The sequence below is a fragment of the Vanacampus margaritifer genome, chromosome 3 (assembly GCF_051991255.1).
Source record: "Vanacampus margaritifer isolate UIUO_Vmar chromosome 3, RoL_Vmar_1.0, whole genome shotgun sequence".
In the NCBI taxonomy this organism is placed as follows: Eukaryota; Metazoa; Chordata; class Actinopteri; order Syngnathiformes; family Syngnathidae; genus Vanacampus; species Vanacampus margaritifer.
The window spans coordinates 27,204,332-27,225,494 of record NC_135434.1 but is presented as its reverse complement, the minus strand read 5'-3'; the positions used below and the strand labels follow the sequence as shown (position 1 = coordinate 27,225,494).

General features: G+C 44.4%; 9 non-coding genes across 9 annotated transcripts; all 9 read right to left on the bottom strand.

The window, feature by feature from the left end:
- Positions 1–213: 213 nt before the first annotated feature.
- Positions 214–404, bottom strand: LOC144049674 (U2 spliceosomal RNA). Its single transcript, XR_013293668.1, has one exon. It is a non-coding gene; the product is annotated as a U2 spliceosomal RNA (small nuclear RNA).
- A 3,872-nt stretch (positions 405–4,276) lies between these two features.
- Positions 4,277–4,440, bottom strand: LOC144049702 (U1 spliceosomal RNA). The gene has a single exon (XR_013293690.1). It is a non-coding gene; the product is annotated as a U1 spliceosomal RNA (small nuclear RNA).
- A 469-nt stretch (positions 4,441–4,909) lies between these two features.
- Positions 4,910–5,100, bottom strand: LOC144049614 (U2 spliceosomal RNA). The gene has a single exon (XR_013293613.1). It is a non-coding gene; the product is annotated as a U2 spliceosomal RNA (small nuclear RNA).
- Positions 5,101–5,700: 600 nt separating this feature from the next.
- Positions 5,701–5,864, bottom strand: LOC144049602 (U1 spliceosomal RNA). The gene has a single exon (XR_013293602.1). It is a non-coding gene; the product is annotated as a U1 spliceosomal RNA (small nuclear RNA).
- A 469-nt stretch (positions 5,865–6,333) lies between these two features.
- LOC144049666 (U2 spliceosomal RNA) lies at positions 6,334–6,526 on the bottom strand. Its single transcript, XR_013293660.1, has one exon. It is a non-coding gene; the product is annotated as a U2 spliceosomal RNA (small nuclear RNA).
- Positions 6,527–12,342: 5,816 nt separating this feature from the next.
- Positions 12,343–12,506, bottom strand: LOC144049727 (U1 spliceosomal RNA). The gene has a single exon (XR_013293714.1). It is a non-coding gene; the product is annotated as a U1 spliceosomal RNA (small nuclear RNA).
- Positions 12,507–12,975: 469 nt separating this feature from the next.
- LOC144049669 (U2 spliceosomal RNA) lies at positions 12,976–13,172 on the bottom strand. Its single transcript, XR_013293663.1, has one exon. It is a non-coding gene; the product is annotated as a U2 spliceosomal RNA (small nuclear RNA).
- Positions 13,173–19,017: 5,845 nt separating this feature from the next.
- LOC144049690 (U1 spliceosomal RNA) lies at positions 19,018–19,181 on the bottom strand. The gene has a single exon (XR_013293679.1). It is a non-coding gene; the product is annotated as a U1 spliceosomal RNA (small nuclear RNA).
- A 469-nt stretch (positions 19,182–19,650) lies between these two features.
- LOC144049671 (U2 spliceosomal RNA) lies at positions 19,651–19,847 on the bottom strand. Its single transcript, XR_013293665.1, has one exon. It is a non-coding gene; the product is annotated as a U2 spliceosomal RNA (small nuclear RNA).
- Positions 19,848–21,163: the final 1,316 nt, after the last annotated feature.

Sequence of the window (21,163 nt, the reverse complement as noted above, 5' to 3'; positions counted from 1 at the left end):
TTACTAAGATTAAACACTTTATTAGTTTAACCTTCTCCAACAAGGCTGGTGCAGCACCCACTGCACCGTAATGTCCATCTAAAATGCTCCTGTCACCTCATAATGTAAACATCGCGTTTCTATTATTATGCATACGCGAATCAAAATGGCTTACTGATACTTAATAAGTACCGAATTATCCCAAAATTCTAGCGGTTTTTATTTGACAATTTCAGGGATTGCACCGTTCCTGGAGATACTGCAATACCAGATTGATGCGTGGAGTGGACGGAGCAAGCCCCTATTCCATCTCCCAGTTCCAAAAATCAATTTAATATATGGTCCCCGGGTAGGGGACGTATCAGATATTAAACTGATAAGAACAGATTTTCTTTTCATGTTTTTATTGTCACTTTTAAATCAATCACAAGTCACATTTCTCCAATATGGAGCATTCATTTTGTCCTTAACATGACATGTAAAAATAAAAACAATTTAAAAATTTAAAAACCACATTCATATCTATTGTGCAGGAGCGTAGCACTGCATTACTAAGTGGGTCTTCATCCCACCCTCTCAAACAGCGCTTGTCCAGGACCTGCCGAGTCACTCTTTGTGCTCCTTCCTTCCTGCCTCTCCCGGAGAGCCAGGCCGTCGCTGCCGAGACCTTCATCGTGTAGCTCCGGTTCCCTCCTCCGGGCGGGCACAGGCGACGCTTCTTGGTGGGTGTGTCCTTGGCCTGCCGCGTGCAGCTTCGATGGTCCCTGCAGCCATTAAGAGCACAGCCACGGGGGGGGGGGTCTGCCTGTGCCTCCTTACCAGCAAGTTTCTGGAGGTCCACATGGCGTCTTTGATGGCGGCAAGGGTGAGCCAGTCTTCTGCAAACTCCTCCCGGGAACGCTCGACTTGGCTCACCCCATAGAGCACGTATTGTTCATTTAGGACCTCCCTTGCTGGCAAGTCCGGGAATTTTCTCAGGTGGCCGGCTGTCGCCCACAGGTCTACGGCAGCACTGCACTCCCAGAGGAGGTGCCTCACCGACTCCTGGGCGCCACAACCAGGTCGGGGGCAGGTTGAGTGCGCTGACATTCCTCGGGAGTGCATAACGGCCCTGACTGGGAGAATCTCGTGAGCCACCATCCACGACAGGTCCCGGAGTCTGTTTGGGAGGGCAGGATGGTTGACGTTGCGCCAAACTGTTGTGAGCTTGCCGAATGCAAGCCCGCGCACTTGACTCACTGTTTGCCGCTCCTTCATCATTTCCCACCACTGTGCCCGTGATTTGTAAAGGTCTTGAAGGGTCTGCCAGTCCTTGTACCGCTCCCTGTACTGAGGGACCAAGGCCTCATCCTCAAGCAGGGAGCAGTTCAATTTCCACAGACCTCTTCCAATAGTCACTCCAGAAGAAAGTGAAAGGGTGCAAGACAGCATTAGGTGATCTGAGAAAAAGACAGGAGTTAATCTAGCATCAGTCTGTGTCCAACCCCGTGTAAATATGTAATCTATGCGAGAGGCTCTGGTGCCGTCACCACTAAACCAGGTGAAGCCCTCCTCTCTTGGATGCATGGTTTTAAAGCAGTCATCTAATTTGAATACGCGGCACATGTCTTGCAATAAAACCGATGTTTTGTCAATTTTAAAATCCTCCCCGGCTCCCTTCCTGTCCTTCCTATTTAAAATACAATTAAAATCGCCTCCCATAATTAGTGGGTTATGACCGAGCATGTGGGACTGCAAATTCTCTAAAATATCATACCTGTCATGCTTTTCATTAGAACCATAAATATTTAAAATGCTAAAATCCTGTTCTGTAAAAGTTAAGTGTGCTAAAAGTGCTCGTCCGTCTCTCACCACTGTGCTCCCCTTAAAAACAATCTGAGGATTATTTATTAAAATAGCCACTCCATCATTTCTATTTTCGTTTGAACCACTCCATAATGATGGGTGTGGCCACATTTCCTCCCACTGTTTATAATTTCTTAAAAAGGGTATGCCACATTCTTGGATTAAAAACAGATCAGATTTAAAAGTTTTTAAAAATGTTAAAACGCTCTGAGCTCTAATCTTTGACTTCACGCTTCTAACGTTAATAGTTGAGAAGGTGAGGGTCATAGGTATGATTAAAAATTTAAAAAACACAGATAGGGTTACAAAATTTTAAGAGAACATTATTTTTTTTTAAAACAAGGCAGTAGCTAAGGTATTTCTCGAGAGCTTATTTCTTCCTTTACCTCAGCAAAAGGGGCAGAGCTAAAACACTGGTCATCTCTCAGAGGCACTCGAGGTGGTGATCGCTCACGCAACCTTAAATTCATAGTGTTTTTGCTTTTTGGCGTTGATTGCAGTACTAAGTTTAAAAAGGAGAGTTCATTTGGTGAGCTCGAGGGGAAGACCCTGAACTCCCCCACCTCGCTATCTGAGCTCCCGGGCCTTCCCCTCTTCTCTGCAGACAGGGGAGACTCAGAGGACCGTTGAGAGGCAAGCCTTTTGTTATTTTGAGCACAAGTGATCTGGGTGTCTTCGCTGTCAGTCTCATTTGGACTGACTTCATTTGACTCACTTGCTGGTATTTCTTGCAGCATTTCACTTTCCTCTGAGCTCCCGATTGGTGGGGCCGGCCTGCTCCCCTCCCCTTGCCCCTCCTCACCTGTCCCCTCTCCACCAATGACAGGATTTGGAGGGAAATTTGAATTTCCTTCAGGACATTCAATTTGTTTGTCACCTTCCTTTTCATTTCCTTGTGCCATTTCTTTTCCAGCCTTCAGTTTGTTGGCAAATGATTTTGGACAATTTCTGTAGAGGTGGTTAGTTTCCCCACAGAGATTGCACTTTCTGCCATTGGTACATTCTTCAAAAGTAAGCCCAATTACTCGACATTTTCTACAAATGGTTTTCTCACACGCTTCCGCCAGGTGTCCATGCTCACCACACTTGCGGCAGAGCTTGGGCTGACCCTGGTAATGTATGTAGCCCCGGTTTTCACCCAAGACTATCATTGATGGGAGATGTTTCAGGCCCTGGAAGCCCTGGGGGTCCTGCCATTGTTGAATGGGTACCCGCCAGGCACAGTTCCAGATGCCGTCCTCATCCCTCACCTTCACAGCCTGGCCTTTTACCGTGCAATATCTACCCAGCCAAAAACAAATGTCTTCTGCATTCACTGTCTCATTAAACATTCTGACAATAACTGTTTTAGCAGCATTGTCAGTCAGTCTTTCAACATTGAACACAGAGAACTGGGCTTTCACATTTTCAAACCGAGTCCAAAATTCGCGAAGGTTCGCAGCAGAGGTGAAACTGAGATCGAATCCTTTACTGAAGGGCAACGTTATTATACAATTCAGATCTTCAGCTTTGAATTGCAGGGTTTGTTGGACAAGCTTTCTGGAAAAGTCCAGCCTGGACATCCACAGAGGCTCGCCACCATCCCTTTCCCGAAACATAAATCGGACACTGTGGTGCCTCCGCATGCCGGCATATGTAGCCGACATGTCGGAGACAACCACTGAGTCACAATTTTTGACAAATAAAAATCCAGCAAACTTACCTTTGTCGTTCTTCTATAACAGAAAGATTCAACAACACAAGACACAATACACAATACCCCTGCAATTGAGTTCGATTCACAGCCACAAAGGCATAGAATTGTCGCTCAACAGAGGCGATCGCAGTCTTTGCCAAAAGGCCGAGAAGCGATACCCACAAAGGGTCAGAGGCAAGAACTCAATTCCAGAGACTACAACTTTAAGTTGCGGTTACACACATCACCCGACACGCCAAACAACGCATCGAACGTGTTGAACATTAATGTGAATGTTTTCAGATGTTCGTGTGTTTGTGCATGTTTTGTGTCACGTGCTTCACGTCGACCCAATAGAATTCGGCATTAAACCATGGATGAATAAATAAACTGAACTCCTTCTGCCGTATGAGAATAGATTTTTAACTGACGAAAATAATTAGTCATTTGCAATAACACTCGGTTGGTATAATGCTGTGGCTGAAACAGAGCAGCCGTTTAATCAACATTTTGACAAAAAGACACTTATTGGCTACTATTGACTACTTCCTGTTTCCTGCTTGTTGGCAAAATGGCAGTAGCACTCGATCGCCGTTAACGTAGTGGAGCTGAACTACCTCTATTCATCAATTTGGACGAGAACCCTTCAAATTATTATAATTATTCCTAACTACAGCTGAAGTACTTTTTAAATTACGGTCAGGGTGTTTCTGTGCGGAGCGAACTCATGTGCATCCTATCCTGATTTTTCTCATGTATTATTATTCACATATTGATCAGGGGAGAGCGCGAACGCAGTCCCCCACTATCAGAAATTATGCAGTCGAGATTCCCACATTTGGGGAATTCGCAGGGGTCAGCACAGCCGGAGTGCAATGGCTGAGCCTCACCCTGGGTGAACCACCTTCTTGATCATGGTATCTCCCCTGCCAGGTAAGTATGAGTTGGATGCGGCGCGAGCACGAGAGTCATTCACGCGCACACTATGTGAAGCGATGGTTTCATATCACGTGAACATATCCAAGTAATGCTTTTTTGACGTCACAAGCAGACCAACACATTCGGTTAGGAGTGTGTTGGATGTGCATCTAAAATGCTACTGCCACCTACAGGACCTCCTTTCACATGACATGTATACTGTCACGATCACAAAACTTTTAATAACATGACAGCAAAAGTTGCACACAAATGAATATCTTACTAAGATTAAACACTTTATTAGTTTAACCTTCTCCAACAAGGCTGGTGCAGCACCCACTGCACCGTAATGTCCATCTAAAATGCTCCTGTCACCTCATAATGTAAACATCGCGTTTTTATTATTATGCATACGCGAATAAAAATGGCTTACTGATACTTAATAAGTACCGAATTATCCCAAAATTATAGCGGATTTTATTTGACAATTTCAGGGATTGCACCGTTCCTGGAGATACTGCAATACCAGGTCGATGCGTGGAGTGGACGGAGCAAGCCCCTATTCCATCTCCCAGTTCCAAAAATCAATTTAATATATGGTCCCCGGGTAGGGGACGTATCAGATATTAAACTGATAAGAACAGATACTACACTTGATCTTAGCCAAAAGGCCGAGAAGCGATACCCACAAAGGGTCAGAGGCAAGAACTCAATTCCAGAGACTACAACTTTAAGTTGCGGTTACACACATCACCCGACACGCCAAACAACGCATCGAACGTGTTGAACATTAATGTGAATGTTTTCAGATGTTCGTGTGTTTGTGCATGTTTTGTGTCACGTGCTTCACGTCGACCCAATAGAATTCGGCATTAAACCATGGATGAATAAATAAACTGAACTCCTTCTGCCGTATGAGAATAGATTTTTAACTGACGAAAATAATTAGTCATTTGCAATAACACTCGGTTGGTATAATGCTGTGGCTGAAACAGAGTAGCCGTTTAATCAACATTTTGACAAAAAGACACTTATTGGCTACTATTGACTACTTCCTGTTTCCTGCTTGTTGGCAAAATGACAGTAGCACTCGATCGCCGTTAACGTAGTGGAGCTGAACTACCTCTATTCATCAATTTGGACGAGAACCCTTCAAATTATTATAATTATTCCTAACTACAGCTGAAGTACTTTTTAAATTACGGTCAGGGTGTTTCTGTGCGGAGCGAACTCATGTGCATCCTATCCTGATTTTTCTCATGTATTATTATTCACATATTGATCAGGGGAGAGCGCGAACGCAGTCCCCCACTATCAGAAATTATGCAGTCGAGATTCCCACATTTGGGGAATTCGCAGGGGTCAGCACAGCCGGAATGCAATGGCTGAGCTTCACCCTGGGTGAACAACCTTCTTGATCATGGTATCTCCCCTGCCAGGTAACTATGAGTTGGATGCGGCGCGAGCACGAGAGTCATTCACGCGCACACTATGTGAAGCGATGGTTTCATATCACGTGAACATATCCAAGTAATGCTTTTTTGACGTCACAAGCAGACCAACACATTCGGTTAGGAGTGTGTTGGATGTGCATCTAAAATGCTACTGCCACCTACAGGACCTCCATTCACATGACATGTATACTGTCACGATCACAAAACTTTTAATAACATGACAGCAAAAGTTGCACACAAATGAATATCTTACTAAGATTAAACACTTTATTAGTTTAACCTTCTCCAACAAGGCTGGTGCAGCACCCACTGCACCGTAATGTCCATCTAAAATGCTCCTGTCACCTCATAATGTAAACATCGCGTTTCTATTATTATGCATACGCGAATCAAAATGGCTTACTGATACTTAATAAGTACCGAATTACCCCGCAATTCTAGTGGTTTTTATTTGACAATTTCAGGGGGTGCACCGTTCCTGGAGATACTGCAATACCAGGTCGATGCGTGGAGTGGATGGAGCAAGCCCCTATTCCATCTCCCAGTTCCAAAAATCAATTTAATATATGGTCCCCGGGTAGGGGACGTATCAGATATTAAACTGATAAGAACAGATTTTTCTTTTTCATGTTTTTATTGTCACTTTTAAATCAATCACAAATCACATTTTGTCCTTATCATAACATGTAAAAATAAAAACAATTTAAAAATTTAAAAACCACATTCATATCTATTGTGCAGGAGCGTAGCACTGCATTACTAATTGGGTCTTCATCCCACCCTCTCAAACAGCGCTTGTCCTGGACCTGCCGAGTCGCTCTTTGTGCTCCTTCCCTCCTGCCTCTCCCGGAGAGCCAGGCCGTCGCTGCTGAGACCTTCATCGTGTAGCTCCGGTTCCCTCCTCCGGGCGGGCACAGGCGACGCTTCTTGGTGGCTGTGTCCTTGGCCTGCCGCGTGCAGCTTCGATGGTCCCTGCAGCCATTAGGAGCACAGCCACGGGGGGGGTCTGCCTGTGCCTCCTTACCAGCAAGTTTCTGGAGGTCCACATGGCGTCTTTGATGGCGGCAAGGGTGAGCCAGTCTTCTGCAAACTCCTCCCGGGAACGCTCGACTTGGCTCACCCCATAGAGCACGTATTGTTCATTTAGGACCTCCCTTGCTGGCAAGTCCGGGAATTTTCTCAGGTGGCCGGCTGTCGCCCACAGGTCTACGGCAGCACTGCACTCCCAGAGGAGGTGCCTCACCGACTCCTGGGCGCCACAACCAGGTCGGGGGCAGGTTGAGTGCGCTGACATTCCTCGGGAGTGCATAACGGCCCTGACTGGGAGAATCTCGTGAGCCACCATCCACGACAGGTCCCGGAGTCTGTTTGGGAGGGCAGGATGGTTGACGTTGCGCCAAACTGTTGTGAGCTTGCCGAATGCAAGCCCGCGCACTTGACTCACTGTTTGCTGCTCCTGCACAATAGAGATGAGAGACTTGTGATTTTTTAAAACGTGACAATCTTCATTTTCTAATTTAAAATTTCTTAAAAATTTGGGGATAAAAGAATGTGCTGGTGGTAAGTTAAAAGACACCGGAAGTCTTTGATCGCTGGGTATTAGTTTTAATTTACGGAGGTATGATCCCATCCAGAATCGTGTCATTGCTTGACTTTTGGGATTGCTGGATGGTCCCAGAGCATTTTGCAGATGGAGGGCCACATATCTGCTGCCCAAGAAGAGCTGGAGGTCCGGCACGCCTTTCCCACCTTTCTCTTTTGTTTTTTTCATTGTGTCCCTCCTCAGTTTTTCCCATTTAGAACCCCAGATAAAGTAAAAAATAGCACGGTCCAAATTTAAAAGCACATTTCTTTTTGGGATAAAAACTGAACCGATTAATAAAAGCAAGGGTAAAATGACTGCTTTAATTATTAAAATCTTCCCCTCTAAAGTCAGCTCTCTCCGTCCCCAAAAGCCAAGTTTTTTTCTCACTTTCCCTATCACGTCGCCCCAGTTTGTATCCCCTCCCCCTCCCTTACTGAATTTAATCCCAAGTATTTTCTGGTCTGTTTGTATCTCCGTTAGGGGCAGTCCTGTCTTCTGTGTCCCGGTCCACGGTCCGTAAAACTGTGCTTGGGTTTTGTCTCTGTTAAGTTTAGAGCCAGACGCTCTTCCATACCAGTCAGTCAAGTCCAGGGTCCTTGTCACGGATAAAATGTCAGAGCACAGGATGTTAATATCGTCCATATATAAAACACACTTTGTTGTTAGCCCCCCGCCCCCTGGAATACTCACCCCCTCGATCATTTTGTCCCTTCTCAAAATCTGTTCCAACGGTTCTATGCATAGAACATAGAGGAGGGCAGATAAGGGACAGCCCTGACGGACACCGCAGTTAATCTGTACTGCTTTTGTCAAGTTCCCGTTGACCACAAATTTGCTGGTAATATCTCGATACAGCAAGCCCACCCACTCTAGATACCTTCCCGGGAAACCCCATTTTTGCAGTAGCCTAAAAAGGTACTGGTGCGAGATCCGATCAAAAGCCTTCTCAAAGTCTAAATTTAGGACTACTAGCCGCATATTTCTGTCTCTCGCATAACAGATGGTGTCACGAATCAGAATGAGGCTGTCCGTGATCTTCCTCCCCGCGATGGCACAGGTTTGGTCCGGGTTGATCAAATCTTCTAAAAACACAGACATACGCATTGCTAAAAGTTTGCTAAAAAGTTTACAATCAACATTTAAAAGCGTAATTGGACGCCAGTTGTTCAGGTCAGTTTTGTCTCCCTTCTTATGCAGTAAAGTGACTATCCCTACTCTAAAACTGTCTGGTAGTCGGTGTGTTTTGTCCAGTTCATTAAAAATAGTGAGTAAATCTGGTGCTAAAATGTCCCAAAAAGTCAGGTAAAATTCCGAGCAGAGGCCGTCTTCGCCCGGAGATTTTGCCTTCTTCAATTGTTTTGCACATGTATGTAGTTCTGCAGGTGTAAAATCCTGTGTTAAAAGCCCATTATCAGTCACTGTTTTTTCAATGAAGTTTAAAACCTCTACCATTATCTCCTCTTGGGTATCCTTACGCTCATACAGTTTTTGATAGTATGTTTCTACTGCTTCAATTATTTCATTGTTTTTTTCTGTGATAGTCCCGTTTTCTTTTTTTAGTTTAAAAATGCCCCCACCCTTGCTCATAATTTTTTTAAAGAAGTACCTGGTGCATTTTTCACCTTCTTCGATTTCCTTTTCTCTGCTCCTTAATAAAAACCCTTTGCATTGGATATCTGCCATAGCTCTCATTTCTTTTTTGATCTCTTTAATTTCATCATTAAAATTTATCCCCTTTTGTGTTAGATTAAAATACCTTTGCAGTCTCTTTTGCATTCCCAGCATACATTTCATTTCCTTGATTTTCTTCTCTCTTCCTGCTTTTTTAAAAAAAGTCTGAGTCCTTACCTTCATCATTTCCCACCACTGTGCCCGTGATTTGTAAAGGTCTTGAAGGGTCTGCCAGTCCTTGTACCGCTCCCTGTACTGAGAGACCAAGGCCTCGTCCTCAAGCAGGGAGCAGTTCAATTTCCACAGACCTCTTCCAATAGTCACTCCAGAAGAAAGTGAAAGGGTGCAAGACAGCATTAGGTGTTCTGAGAAAAAGACAGGAGTTAATCTAGCATCAGTCTGTGTCCAACCCCGTGTAAATATGTAATCTATGCGAGAGGCTCTGGTGCCGTCACCACTAAACCAGGTGAAGCCCTCCTCTCTTGGATGCATGGTTTTAAAGCAGTCATCTAATTTGAATACGCGGCACGTCTTGCAATAAAACCGATGTTTTGTCAATTTTAAAATCCTCCCCGGCTCCCTTCCTGTCCTTCCTATTTAAAATACAATTAAAATCGCCTCCCATAATTAGTGGGTTATGACCGAGCATGTGGGACTGCAAATTCTCTAAAATATCATACCTGTCATGCTTTTCATTAGAACCATAAATATTTAAAATGCTAAAATCCTGTTCTGTAAAAGTTAAGTGTGCTAAAAGTGCTCGTCCGTCTCTCACCACTGTGCTCCCCTTAAAAACAATCTGAGGATTATTTATTAAAATAGCCACTCCATCATTTCTATTTTCGTTTGAGCCACTCCATAATGATGGGTGTGGCCACATTTCCTCCCACTGTTTATAATTTCTTAAAAAGGGTATGCCACATTCTTGGATTAAAAACAGATCAGATTTAAAAGTTTTTAAAAATGTTAAAACGCTCTGAGCTCTAATCTTTGACTTCACGCTTCTAACGTTAATAGTTGAGAAGGTGAGGGTCATAGGTATGATTAAAAATTTAAAAAACACAGATAGGGTTACAAAATTTTAAGAGAACATTATTTTTTTTTTAAAACAAGGCAGTAGCTAAGGTATTTCTCGAGAGCTTATTTCTTCCTTTACCTCAGCAAAAGGGGCAGAGCTAAAACACTGGTCATCTCTCAGAGGCACTCGAGGTGGTGATCGCTCACGCAACCTTAAATTCATAGTGTTTTTGCTTTTTGGCGTTGATTGCAGTACTATGTTTAAAAAGGAGAGTTCATTTGGTGAGCTCGAGGGGAAGACCCTGAACTCCCCCACCTCGCTATCTGAGCTCCCGGGCCTTCCCCTCTTCTCTGCAGACAGGGGAGACTCAGAGGACCGTTGAGAGGCTAGCCTTTTTTTATTTTGAGCACAAGTGATCTGGGTGTCTTCGCTGTCAGTCTCATTTGGACTGACTTCACTTGACTCACTTGCTGGTATTTCTTGCAGCATTTCACTTTCCTCTGAGCTCCCGATTGGTGGGGCCGGCCTGCTCTCCTCCCCTTGCCCCTCCTCACCTGTCCCCTCTCCACCAATGACAGGATTTGGAGGGAAATTTGAATTTCCTTCAGGACATTCAATTTGTTTGTCACCTTCCTTTTCATTTCCTTGTGCCATTTCTTTTCCAGCCTTCAGTTTGTTGGCAAATGATTTTGGACAATTTCTGTAGAGGTGGTTAGTTTCCCCACAGAGATTGCACTTTCTGCCATTGGTACATTCTTCAAAAGTATGCCCAATTACTCGACATTTTCTACAAATGGTTTTCTCACACGCTTCCGCCAGGTGTCCATGCTCACCACACTTGCGGCAGAGCTTGGGCTGACCCAGGTAATGTATGTAGCCCCGGTTTTCACCCAAGACTATCATTGATGGGAGATGTTTCAGGCCCTGGAAGCCCTGGGGGTCCTGCCATTGTTGAATGGGTACCCGCCAGGCACAGTTCCAGATGCCGTCCTCATCCCTCACCTTCACAGCCTGGCCTTTTACCGTGCAATATCTACCCAGCCAAAAACAAATGTCTTCTGCAATCACTGTCTCATTAAACATTCTGACAATAACTGTTTTAGCAGCATTGTCAGTTAGTCTTTCAACATTGAACACAGAGAACTGGGCTTTCACATTTTCAAACCGAGTCCAAAATTCACGAAGGTTCGCAGCAGAGGTGAAACTGAGATCGAATCCTTTACTGAAGGGCAACGTTATTATACAATTCAGATCTTCAGCTTTGAATTGCAGGGTTTGTTGGACAAGCTTTCTGGAAAAGTCCAGCCTGGACATCCACAGAGGCTCGCCACCATCCCTTTCCCGAAACATAAAACGGACACTGTGGTGCCTCCGCATGCCGGCATATGTAGCCGACATGTCGGAGACAACCACTGAGTCACAACTTTTCACAAATAAAATTCCAGCAAACTTACCTTTGTCGTTCTTCAACAACAGAAAGATTCAACAACACAATACACAATACCCCTGCAAATGAGTTCGATTCACAGCCACAAAGGCATAGAATTGTCGCTCAACAGAGGCGATCGCAGTCTTTGCCAAAAGGCCGAGAAGCGATACCCACAAAGGGTCAGAGGCAAGAACTCAATTCCAGAGACTACAACTTTAAGTTGCGGTTACACACATCACCCGACACGCCAAACAACGCATCGAACGTGTTGAACATTAATGTGAATGTTTTCAGATGTTCGTGTGTTTGTGCATGTTTTGTGTCACGTGCTTCACGTCGACCCAATAGAATTCGGCATTAAACCATGGATGAATAAATAAACTGAACTCCTTCTGCCGTATGAGAATAGATTTTTAACTGACGAAAATAATTAGTCATTTGTAATAACACTCGGTTGGTATAATGCTGTGGCTGAAACAGAGTAGCCGTTTAATCAACATTTTGACAAAAAGACACTTATTGGCTACTATTGACTACTTCCTGTTTCCTGCTTGTTGGCAAAATGACAGTAGCACTCGATCGCCGTTAACGTAGTGGAGCTGAACTACCTCTATTCATCAATTTGGACGAGAACCCTTCAAATTATTATAATTATTCCTAACTACAGCTGAAGTACTTTTTAAATTACGGTCAGGGTGTTTCTGTGCGGAGCGAACTCATGTGCATCCTATCCTGATTTTTCTCATGTATTATTATTCACATATTGATCAGGGGAGAGCGCGAACGCAGTCCCCCACTATCAGAAATTATGCAGTCGAGATTCCCACATTTGGGGAATTCGCAGGGGTCAGCACAGCCGGAGTGCAATGGCTGAGCTTCACCCTGGGTGAACAACCTTCTTGATCATGGTATCTCCCCTGCCAGGTAAGTATGAGTTGGATGCGGCGCGAGCAAGAGAGTCATTCACGCGCACACTATGTGAAGCGATGGTTTCATATCACGTGAACATATCCAAGTAATGCTTTTTTGACGTCACAAGCAGACCAACACATTCGGTTAGGAGTGTGTTGGATGTGCATCTAAAATGCTACTGCCACCTACAGGACCTCCATTCACATGACATGTATACTGTCACGTTCACAAAACTTTTAATAACATGACAGCAAAAGTTGCACACAAATGAATATCTTACTAAGATTAAACACTTTATTAGTTTAACCTTCTCCAACAAGGCTGGTGCAGCACCCACTGCACCGTAATGTCCATCTAAAATGCTCCTGTCACCTCATAATGTAAACATCGCGTTTCTATTATTATGCATACGCGAATCAAAATGGCTTACTGATACTTAATAAGTACCGAATTATCCCGCAATTCTAGTGGTTTTTATTTGACAATTTCAGGGGGTGCACCGTTCCTGGAGATACTGCAATACCAGGTCGATGCGTGGAGTGGACGGAGCAAGCCCCTATTCCATCTCCCAGTTCCAAAAATCAATTTAATATATGGTCCCCGGGTAGGGGACGTATCAGATATTAAACTGATAAGAACAGATTTTTCTTTCTTTTTCATGTTTTTATTGTCACTTTTAAATCAATCACAAATCACATTTCTCCAATATGGAGCATTCATTTTGTCCTTAACATGTTATGTAAAAATAAAAACAATTTAAAAATGTAAAAACCACATTCATATCTATTGTGCAGGAGCGTAGCACTGCATTACTAAGTGGGTCTTCATCCCACCCTCTCAAACAGCGCTCGTCCTGGACCTGCCGAGTCGCTCTTTGTGCTCCTTCCCTCCTGCCTCTCCCGGAGAGCCAGGCCGTCGCTGCCGAGACCTTCATCGTGTAGCTCCGGTTCCCTCCTCCGGGCGGGCACAGGCGACGCTTCTTGGTGGGTGTGTCCTTGGCCTGCCGCGTGCAGCTTCGATGGTCCCTGCAGCCATTAAGAGCACAGCCACGGGGGGGGGGGGGGGTCTGCCTGTGCCTCCTTACCAGCAAGTTTCTGGAGGTCCACATGGCGTCTTTGATGGCGGCAAGGGTGAGCCAGTCTTCTGCAAACTCCTCCCGGGAACGCTTGACTTGGCTCACCCCATAGAGCACGTATTGTTCATTTAGGACCTCCCTTGCTGGCAAGTCCGGGAATTTTCTCAGGTGGCCGGCTGTCGCCCACAGGTCTACGGCAGCACTGCACTCCCAGAGGAGGTGCCTCACCGACTCCTGGGCGCCACAACCAGGTCGGGGGCAGGTTGAGTGCGCTGACATTCCTCGGGAGTGCATAACGGCCCTGACTGGGAGAATCTCGTGAGCCACCATCCACGACAGGTCCCGGAGTCTGTTTGGGAGGGCAGGATGGTTGACGTTGCGCCAAACTGTTGTGAGCTTGCCGAATGCAAGCCCGCGCACTTGACTCACTGTTTGCCGCTCCTGCACAATAGAGATGAGAGACTTGTGATTTCTTAAAACGTGACAATCTTCATTTTCTAATTTAAAATTTCTTAAAAATTTGGGGATAAAAGAATGTGCTGGTGGTAAGTTAAAAGACACCGGAAGTCTTTGATCGCTGGGTATTAGTTTTAATTTACGGAGGTATGATCCCATCCAGAATCGTGTCATTGTTTGACTTTTGGGATTGCTGGATGGTCCCAGAGCATTTTGCAGATGGAGGGCCACATATCTGCTGCCCAAGAAGAGCTGGAGGTCCGGCACGCCTTTCCCACCTTTCTCTTTTGTTTTTTTCATTGTGTCCCTCCTCAGTTTTTCCCATTTAGAACCCCAGATAAAGTAAAAAATAGCACGGTCCAAATTTAAAAGCACATTTCTTTTTGGGATAAAAACTGAACCGATTAATAAAAGCAAGGGTAAAATGACTGCTTTAATTATTAAAATCTTCCCCTCTAAAGTCAGCTCTCTCAGTCCCCAAAAGCCAAGTTTTTTTCTCACTTTCCCTATCACGTCGCCCCAGTTTGTATCCCCTCCCCCTCCCTTACTGAATTTAATCCCAAGTATCTTCTGGTCTGTTTGTATCTCCGTTAGGGGCAGTCCTGTCTTCTGTGTCCCGGTCCACGGTCCGTAAAACTGTGCTTGGGTTTTGTCTCTGTTAAGTTTAGAGCCAGACGCTCTTCCATACCAGTCAGTCAAGTCCAGGGTCCTTGTCACGGATAAAATGTCAGAGCACAGGATGTTAATATCGTCCATATATAAAACACACTTTGTTGTTAGCCCCCCGCCCCCTGGAATACTAACCCCCTCGATCATTTTGTCCCTTCTCAAAATCTGTGCCAACGGTTCTATGCATAGAACATAGAGGAGGGCAGATAAGGGACAGCCCTGACGGACGCCGCAGTTAATCTGTACTGCTTTTGTCAAGTTCCCGTTGACCACAAATTTGCTGGTAATATCTCGATACAGCAAGCCCACCCACTCTAGATACCTTCCCGGGAAACCCCATTTTTGCAGTAGCCTAAAAAGGTACTGGTGCGAGATCCGATCAAAAGCCTTCTCAAAGTCTAAATTTAGGACTACTAGCCGCATATTTCTGTCTCTCGCATAACAGATGGTGTCACGAATCAGAATGAGGCTGTCCGTGATCTTCCTCCCCGCGATGGCACAGGTTTGGTCCGGGTTGATCAAATCTTCTAAAAACACAGACGTACGCATTGCTAAAAGTTTGCTAAAAAGTTTACAATCAACATTTAAAAGCGTAATTGGACGCCAGTTGTTCAGGTCAGTTTTGTCTCCCTTCTTATGCAGTAAAGTGACTATCCCTACTCTAAAACTGTCTGGTAGTCGGTGTGTTTTGTCCAGTTCATTAAAAACAGTGAGTAAATCTGGTGCTAAAATGTCCCAAAAAGTCAGGTAAAATTCCGAGCAGAGGCCGTCTTCGCCCGGAGATTTTGCCTTCTTCAATTGTTTTGCACATGTATGTAGTTCTGCAGGTGTAAAATCCTGTGTTAAAAGCCCATTATCAGTCACTGTTTTTTCAATGAAGTTTAAAACCTCTACCATTATCTCCTCTTGGGTATCTTTACGCTCATACAGTTTTTGATAGTATGTTTCTACTGCTTCAATTATTTCATTATTTTTTTCTGTAATAGTCCCGTTTTCTTTTTTTAGTTTAAAAATGCCCCCACCCTTGCTCATAATTTTTTTAAAGAAGTACCTGGTGCATTTTTCACCTTCTTCGATTTCCTTTTCTCTGCTCCTTAATAAATACCCTTTGCTTTGGATATCTGCCATAGCTCTCATTTCTTTTTTGATCTCTTTAATTTCATCATTAAAATTTATCCCCTTTTGTGTTAGATTAAAATACCTTTGCAGTCTCTTTTGCATTCCCAGCATACATTTCATTTCCTTGATTTTCTTCTCTCTTCCTGCTTTTTTAAAAAAAGTCTGAGTCCTTACCTTCATCATTTCCCACCACTGTGCCCGTGATTTGTAAAGGTCTTGAAGGGTCTGCCAGTCCTTGTACCGCTCCCTGTACTGAGAGACCAAGGCCTCGTCCTCAAGCAGGGAGCAGTTCAACTTCCACAGACCTCTTCCAAAATTCACTCCAGAAGAAAGTGAAAGGGTGCAAGACAGCATTAGGTGATCTGAGAAAAAGACAGGAGTTAATCTAGCATTAGTCTGTGTCCAACCCCGTGTAAATATGTAATCTATGCGAGAGGCTCTGGTGCCGTCACCACTAAACCAGGTGAAGCCCTCCTCTCTTGGATGCATGGTTTTAAAGCAGTCGTCTAATTTGAATACGTGGCACGTCTTGCAATAAAACCGATGTTTTGTCAATTTTAAAATCCTCCCCGGCTCCCTTCCTGTCCTTCCTATTTAAAATACAATTAAAATCGCCTCCCATAATTAGTGGGTTATGACCGAGCATGTGGGACTGCAAATTCTCTAAAATATCATACGTCATGCTTTTCATTAGAACCATAAATATTTAAGATGCTAAAATCCTGTTCTGTAAAAGTTAAGTGTGCTAAAAGTGCTCGTCCGTCTCTCACCACTGTGCTCCCCTTTAAAACAATCTGAGGATTATTTATTAAAATAGCCACTCCATCATTTCTATTTTCGTTTGAGCCACTCCATAATGATGGGTGTGGCCACATTTCCTCCCACTGTTTATAATTTCTTAAAAAAGGTATGCCACATTCTTGGATTAAAAACAGATCAGATTTAAAAGTTTTTAAAAATGTTAAAACGCTCTGAGCTCTAATCTTTGACTTCACGCTTCTAATGTTAATAGTTGAGAAGGTGAGGGTCATAGGTATGATTAAAAATTTAAAAAACACAGATAAGGTTACAAAATTTTAAGAGAACATTATTTTTTTTTTTTAAAACAAGGCAGTAGCTAAGGTATTTCTCGAGAGCTTATTTCTTCCTTTACCTCAGCAAAAGGGGCAGAGCTAAAACACTGGTCATCTCTCAGAGGCACTCGAGGTGGTGATCGCTCACGCAACCTTAAATTCATAGTGTTTTTGCTTTTTGGCGTTGATTGCAGTACTATGTTTAAAAAGGAGAGTTCATTTGGTGAGCTCGAGGGGAAGACCCTGAACTCCCCCACCTCGCTATCTGAGCTCCCGGGCCTTCCCCTCTTCTCTGCAGACAGGGGAGACTCAGAGGACCGTTGAGAGGCAAGCCTTTTGTTATTTTGAGCACAAGTGATCTGGGTGTCTTCGCTGTCAGTCTCATTTGGACTGACTTCACTTGACTCACTTGCTGGTATTTCTTGCAGCATTTCACTTTCCTCTGAGCTCCCGATTGGTGGGGCCGGCCTGCTCTCCTCCCCTTGCCCCTCCTCACCTGTCCCCTCTCCACCAATGACAGGATTTGGAGGGAAATTTGAATTTCCTTCAGGACATTCAATTTGTTTGTCACCTTCCTTTTCATTTCCTTGTGCCATTTCTTTTCCAGCCTTCAGTTTGTTGGCAAATGATTTTGGACAATTTCTGTAGAGGTGGTTAGTTTCCCCACAGAGATTGCACTTTCTGCCATTGGTACATTCTTCAAAAGTATGCCCAATTACTCGACATTTTCTACAAATGGTTTTCTCACACGCTTCCGCCAGGTGTCCATGCTCACCACACTTGCGGCAGAGCTTGGGCTGACCCTGGTAATGTATGTAGCCCCGGTTTTCACCCAAGACTATCATTGATGGGAGATGTTTCAGGCCCTGGAAGCCCTGGGGGTCCTGCCATTGTTAAATGGGTACCCGCCAGGCACAGTTCCAGATGCCGTCCTCATCCCTCACCTTCACAGCCTGGCCTTTTACCGTGCAATATCTACCCAGCCAAAAACAAATGTCTTCTGCATTCACTGTCTCATTAAACATTCTGACAATAACTGTTTTAGCAGCATTGTCAGTCAGTCTTTCAACATTGAACACAGAGAACTGGGCTTTCACATTTTCAAACCGAGTCCAAAATTCGCGAAGGTTCGCAGCAGAGGTGAAACTGAGATCAAATCCTTTACTAAAGGGCAATGTTATTATACAATTCAGATCTTCAGCTTTGAATTGCAGGGTTTGTTGGACAAGCTTTCTGGAAAAGTCCAGCCTGGACATCCACAGAGGCTCGCCACCATCCCTTTCCCGAAACATAAATCGGACACTGTGGTGCCTCCGCATGCCGGCATATGTAGCCGACATGTCGGAGACAACCACTGAGTCACAACTTTTCACAAATAAAATTCCAGCAAACTTACCTTTGTCGTTCTTCTACAACAGACAGATTCAACAACACAATACACAATACCCCTGCAAATGAGTTCGATTCACAGCCACAAAGGCATAGAATTGTCGCTCAACAGAGGCGATCGCAGTCTTAGCCAAAAGGCCGAGAAGCGATACCCACAAAGGGTCAGAGGCAAGAACTCAATTCCAGAGACTACAACTTTAAGTTGCGGTTACACACATCACCCGACACGCCAAACAACGCATCGAACGTGTTGAACATTAATGTGAATGTTTTCAGATGTTCGTGTGTTTGTGCATGTTTTGTGTCACGTGCTTCACGTCGACCCAATAGAATTCGGCATTAAACCATGGATGAATAAATAAACTGAACTCCTTCTGCCGTATGAGAATAGATTTTTAACTGACGAAAATAATTAGTCATTTGCAATAACACTCGGTTGGTATAATGCTGTGGCTGAAACAGAGTAGCCGTTTAATCAACATTTTGACAAAAAGACACTTATTGGCTACTATTGACTACTTCCTGTTTCCTGCTTGTTGGCAAAATGACAGTAGCACTCGATCGCCGTTAACGTAGTGGAGCTGAACTACCTCTATTCATCAATTTGGACAAGAACCCTTCAAATTATTATAATTATTCCTAACTACAGCTGAAGTACTTTTTAAATTACGGTCAGGGTGTTTCTGTGCGGAGCGAACTCATGTGCATCCTATCCTGATTTTTCTCATGTATTATTATTCACATATTGATCAGGGGAGAGCGCGAACGCAGTCCCCCACTATCAGAAATTATGCAGTCGAGATTCCCACATTTGGGGAATTCGCAGGGGTCAGCACAGCCGGAGTGCAATGGCTGAGCCTCACCCTGGGTGAACCACCTTCTTGATCATGGTATCTCCCCTGCCAGGTAAGTATGAGTTGGATGCGGCGCGAGCACGAGAGTCATTCACGCGCACACTATGTGAAGCGATGGTTTCATATCACGTGAACATATCCAAGTAATGCGTTTTTGACGTCACAAGCAGACCAACACATTCGGTTAGGAGTGTGTTGGATGTGCATCTAAAATGCTACTGCCACCTACAGGACCTCCATTCACATGACATGTAAACTGTCACGATCACAAAACTTTTAATAACATGACAGCAAAAGTTGCACACAAATGAATATCTTACTAAGATTAAACACTTTATTAGTTTAACCTTCTCCAACAAGGCTGGTGCAGCACCCACTGCACCGTAATGTCCATCTAAAATGCTCCTGTCACCTCATAATGTAAACATCGCGTTTCTATTATTATGCATACACGAATCAAAATGGCTTACTGATACTTAATAAGTACCGAATTATCCCAAAATTCTAGCGGTTTTTATTTGACAATTTCAGGGATTGCACCGTTCCTGGAGATACTGCAATACCAGGTCGATGCGTGGAGTGGACGGAGCAAGCCCCTATTCCATCTCCCAGTTCCAAAAATGAATTTAATATATGGTCCCCGAGTAGGGGACGTATCAGATATTAAACTGATAAGAACAGATTTTTCTTTCTTTTTCATGTTTTTATTGTCACTTTTAAATCAATCACAAATCACATTTCTCCAATATGGAGCATTCATTTTGTCTTTAACATGACATGTAAAAATAAAAACAATTTAAAAATTTAAAAACCACATTCATATCTATTGTGCAGGAGCGTAGCACTGCATTACTAAGTGGGTCTTCATCCCACCCTCTCAAACAGCGCTTGTCCAGGACCTGCCGAGTCACTCCCCGTGCTCCTTCCCTCCTGCCTCTCCCGGAGAGCCAGGCCGTCGCTGCCGAGACCTTTATCGTGTAGCTCCGGTTCCCTCCTCCGGGCGGGCACAGGCGACGCTTCTTGGTGGCTGTGTCCTTGGCCTGCCGCGTGCAGCTTCGATGGTCCCTGCAGCCATTAGGAGCACAGCCACGGGGGGGGTCTGCCTGTGCCTCCTTACCAGCAAGTTTCTGGAGGTCCACATGGCGTCTTTGATGGCGGCAAGGGTGAGCCAGTCTTCTGCAAACTCCTCCCGGGAACGCTTGACTTGGCTCACCCCATAGAGCACCTATTGTTCATTTAGGACCTCCCTTGCTGGCAAGTCCGGGAATTTTCTCAGGTGGCCGGCTGTCGCCCACAGGTCTACGGCAGCACTGCACTCCCAGAGGAGGTGCCCCACTGACTCCTGGGCGCCACAACCAGGTCGGGGGCAGGTTGAGTGCGCTGACATTCCTCGGGAGTGCATAACGATCCTGACTGGGAGAATCTCGTGAGCCACCATCCACGACAGGTCCCGGAGTCTGTTTGGGAGGGCAGGATGGTTGACGTTGCGCCAAACTGTTGTGGGCTTGCCGAATGCTTAGCTACTGCCTTGTTTTTAAAAAAAAAAAATGTTCTCTTAAAATTTTGTAACCCTATCTGTGTTTTTTAAAATTTTAATCATACCTATGACCCTCACCTTCTCAACTATCAACGTTAGAAGCGTGAAGTCAAAGATTAGAGCTCAGAGCGTTTTAACATTTTTAAAAACTTTTAAATCTGATCTGTTTTTAATCCAAGAATGTGGCATACCCTTTTTAAGAAATTATAAACAGTGGGAGGAAATGTGGCGACACCCATCATTATGGAGTGTCTATTTTAAAAAATAATCCTCAGATTGTTTTAAAGGGGATCACAGTGGTGAGAGACGGACGAGCACTTTTAGCACACTTAACTTTTACAGAACTTTAGCATTTTAAATATTTATGGTTCTAATTAAAAGCATGACAGGTATGATATTTTAGAGAATTTGCAGTCCCACATGCTCGGTCATAACCCACTAATTATGGGAGGCGATTTTAATTGTATTTTAAATAGGAAGGACAGGAAGGGAGCCGGGGAGGATT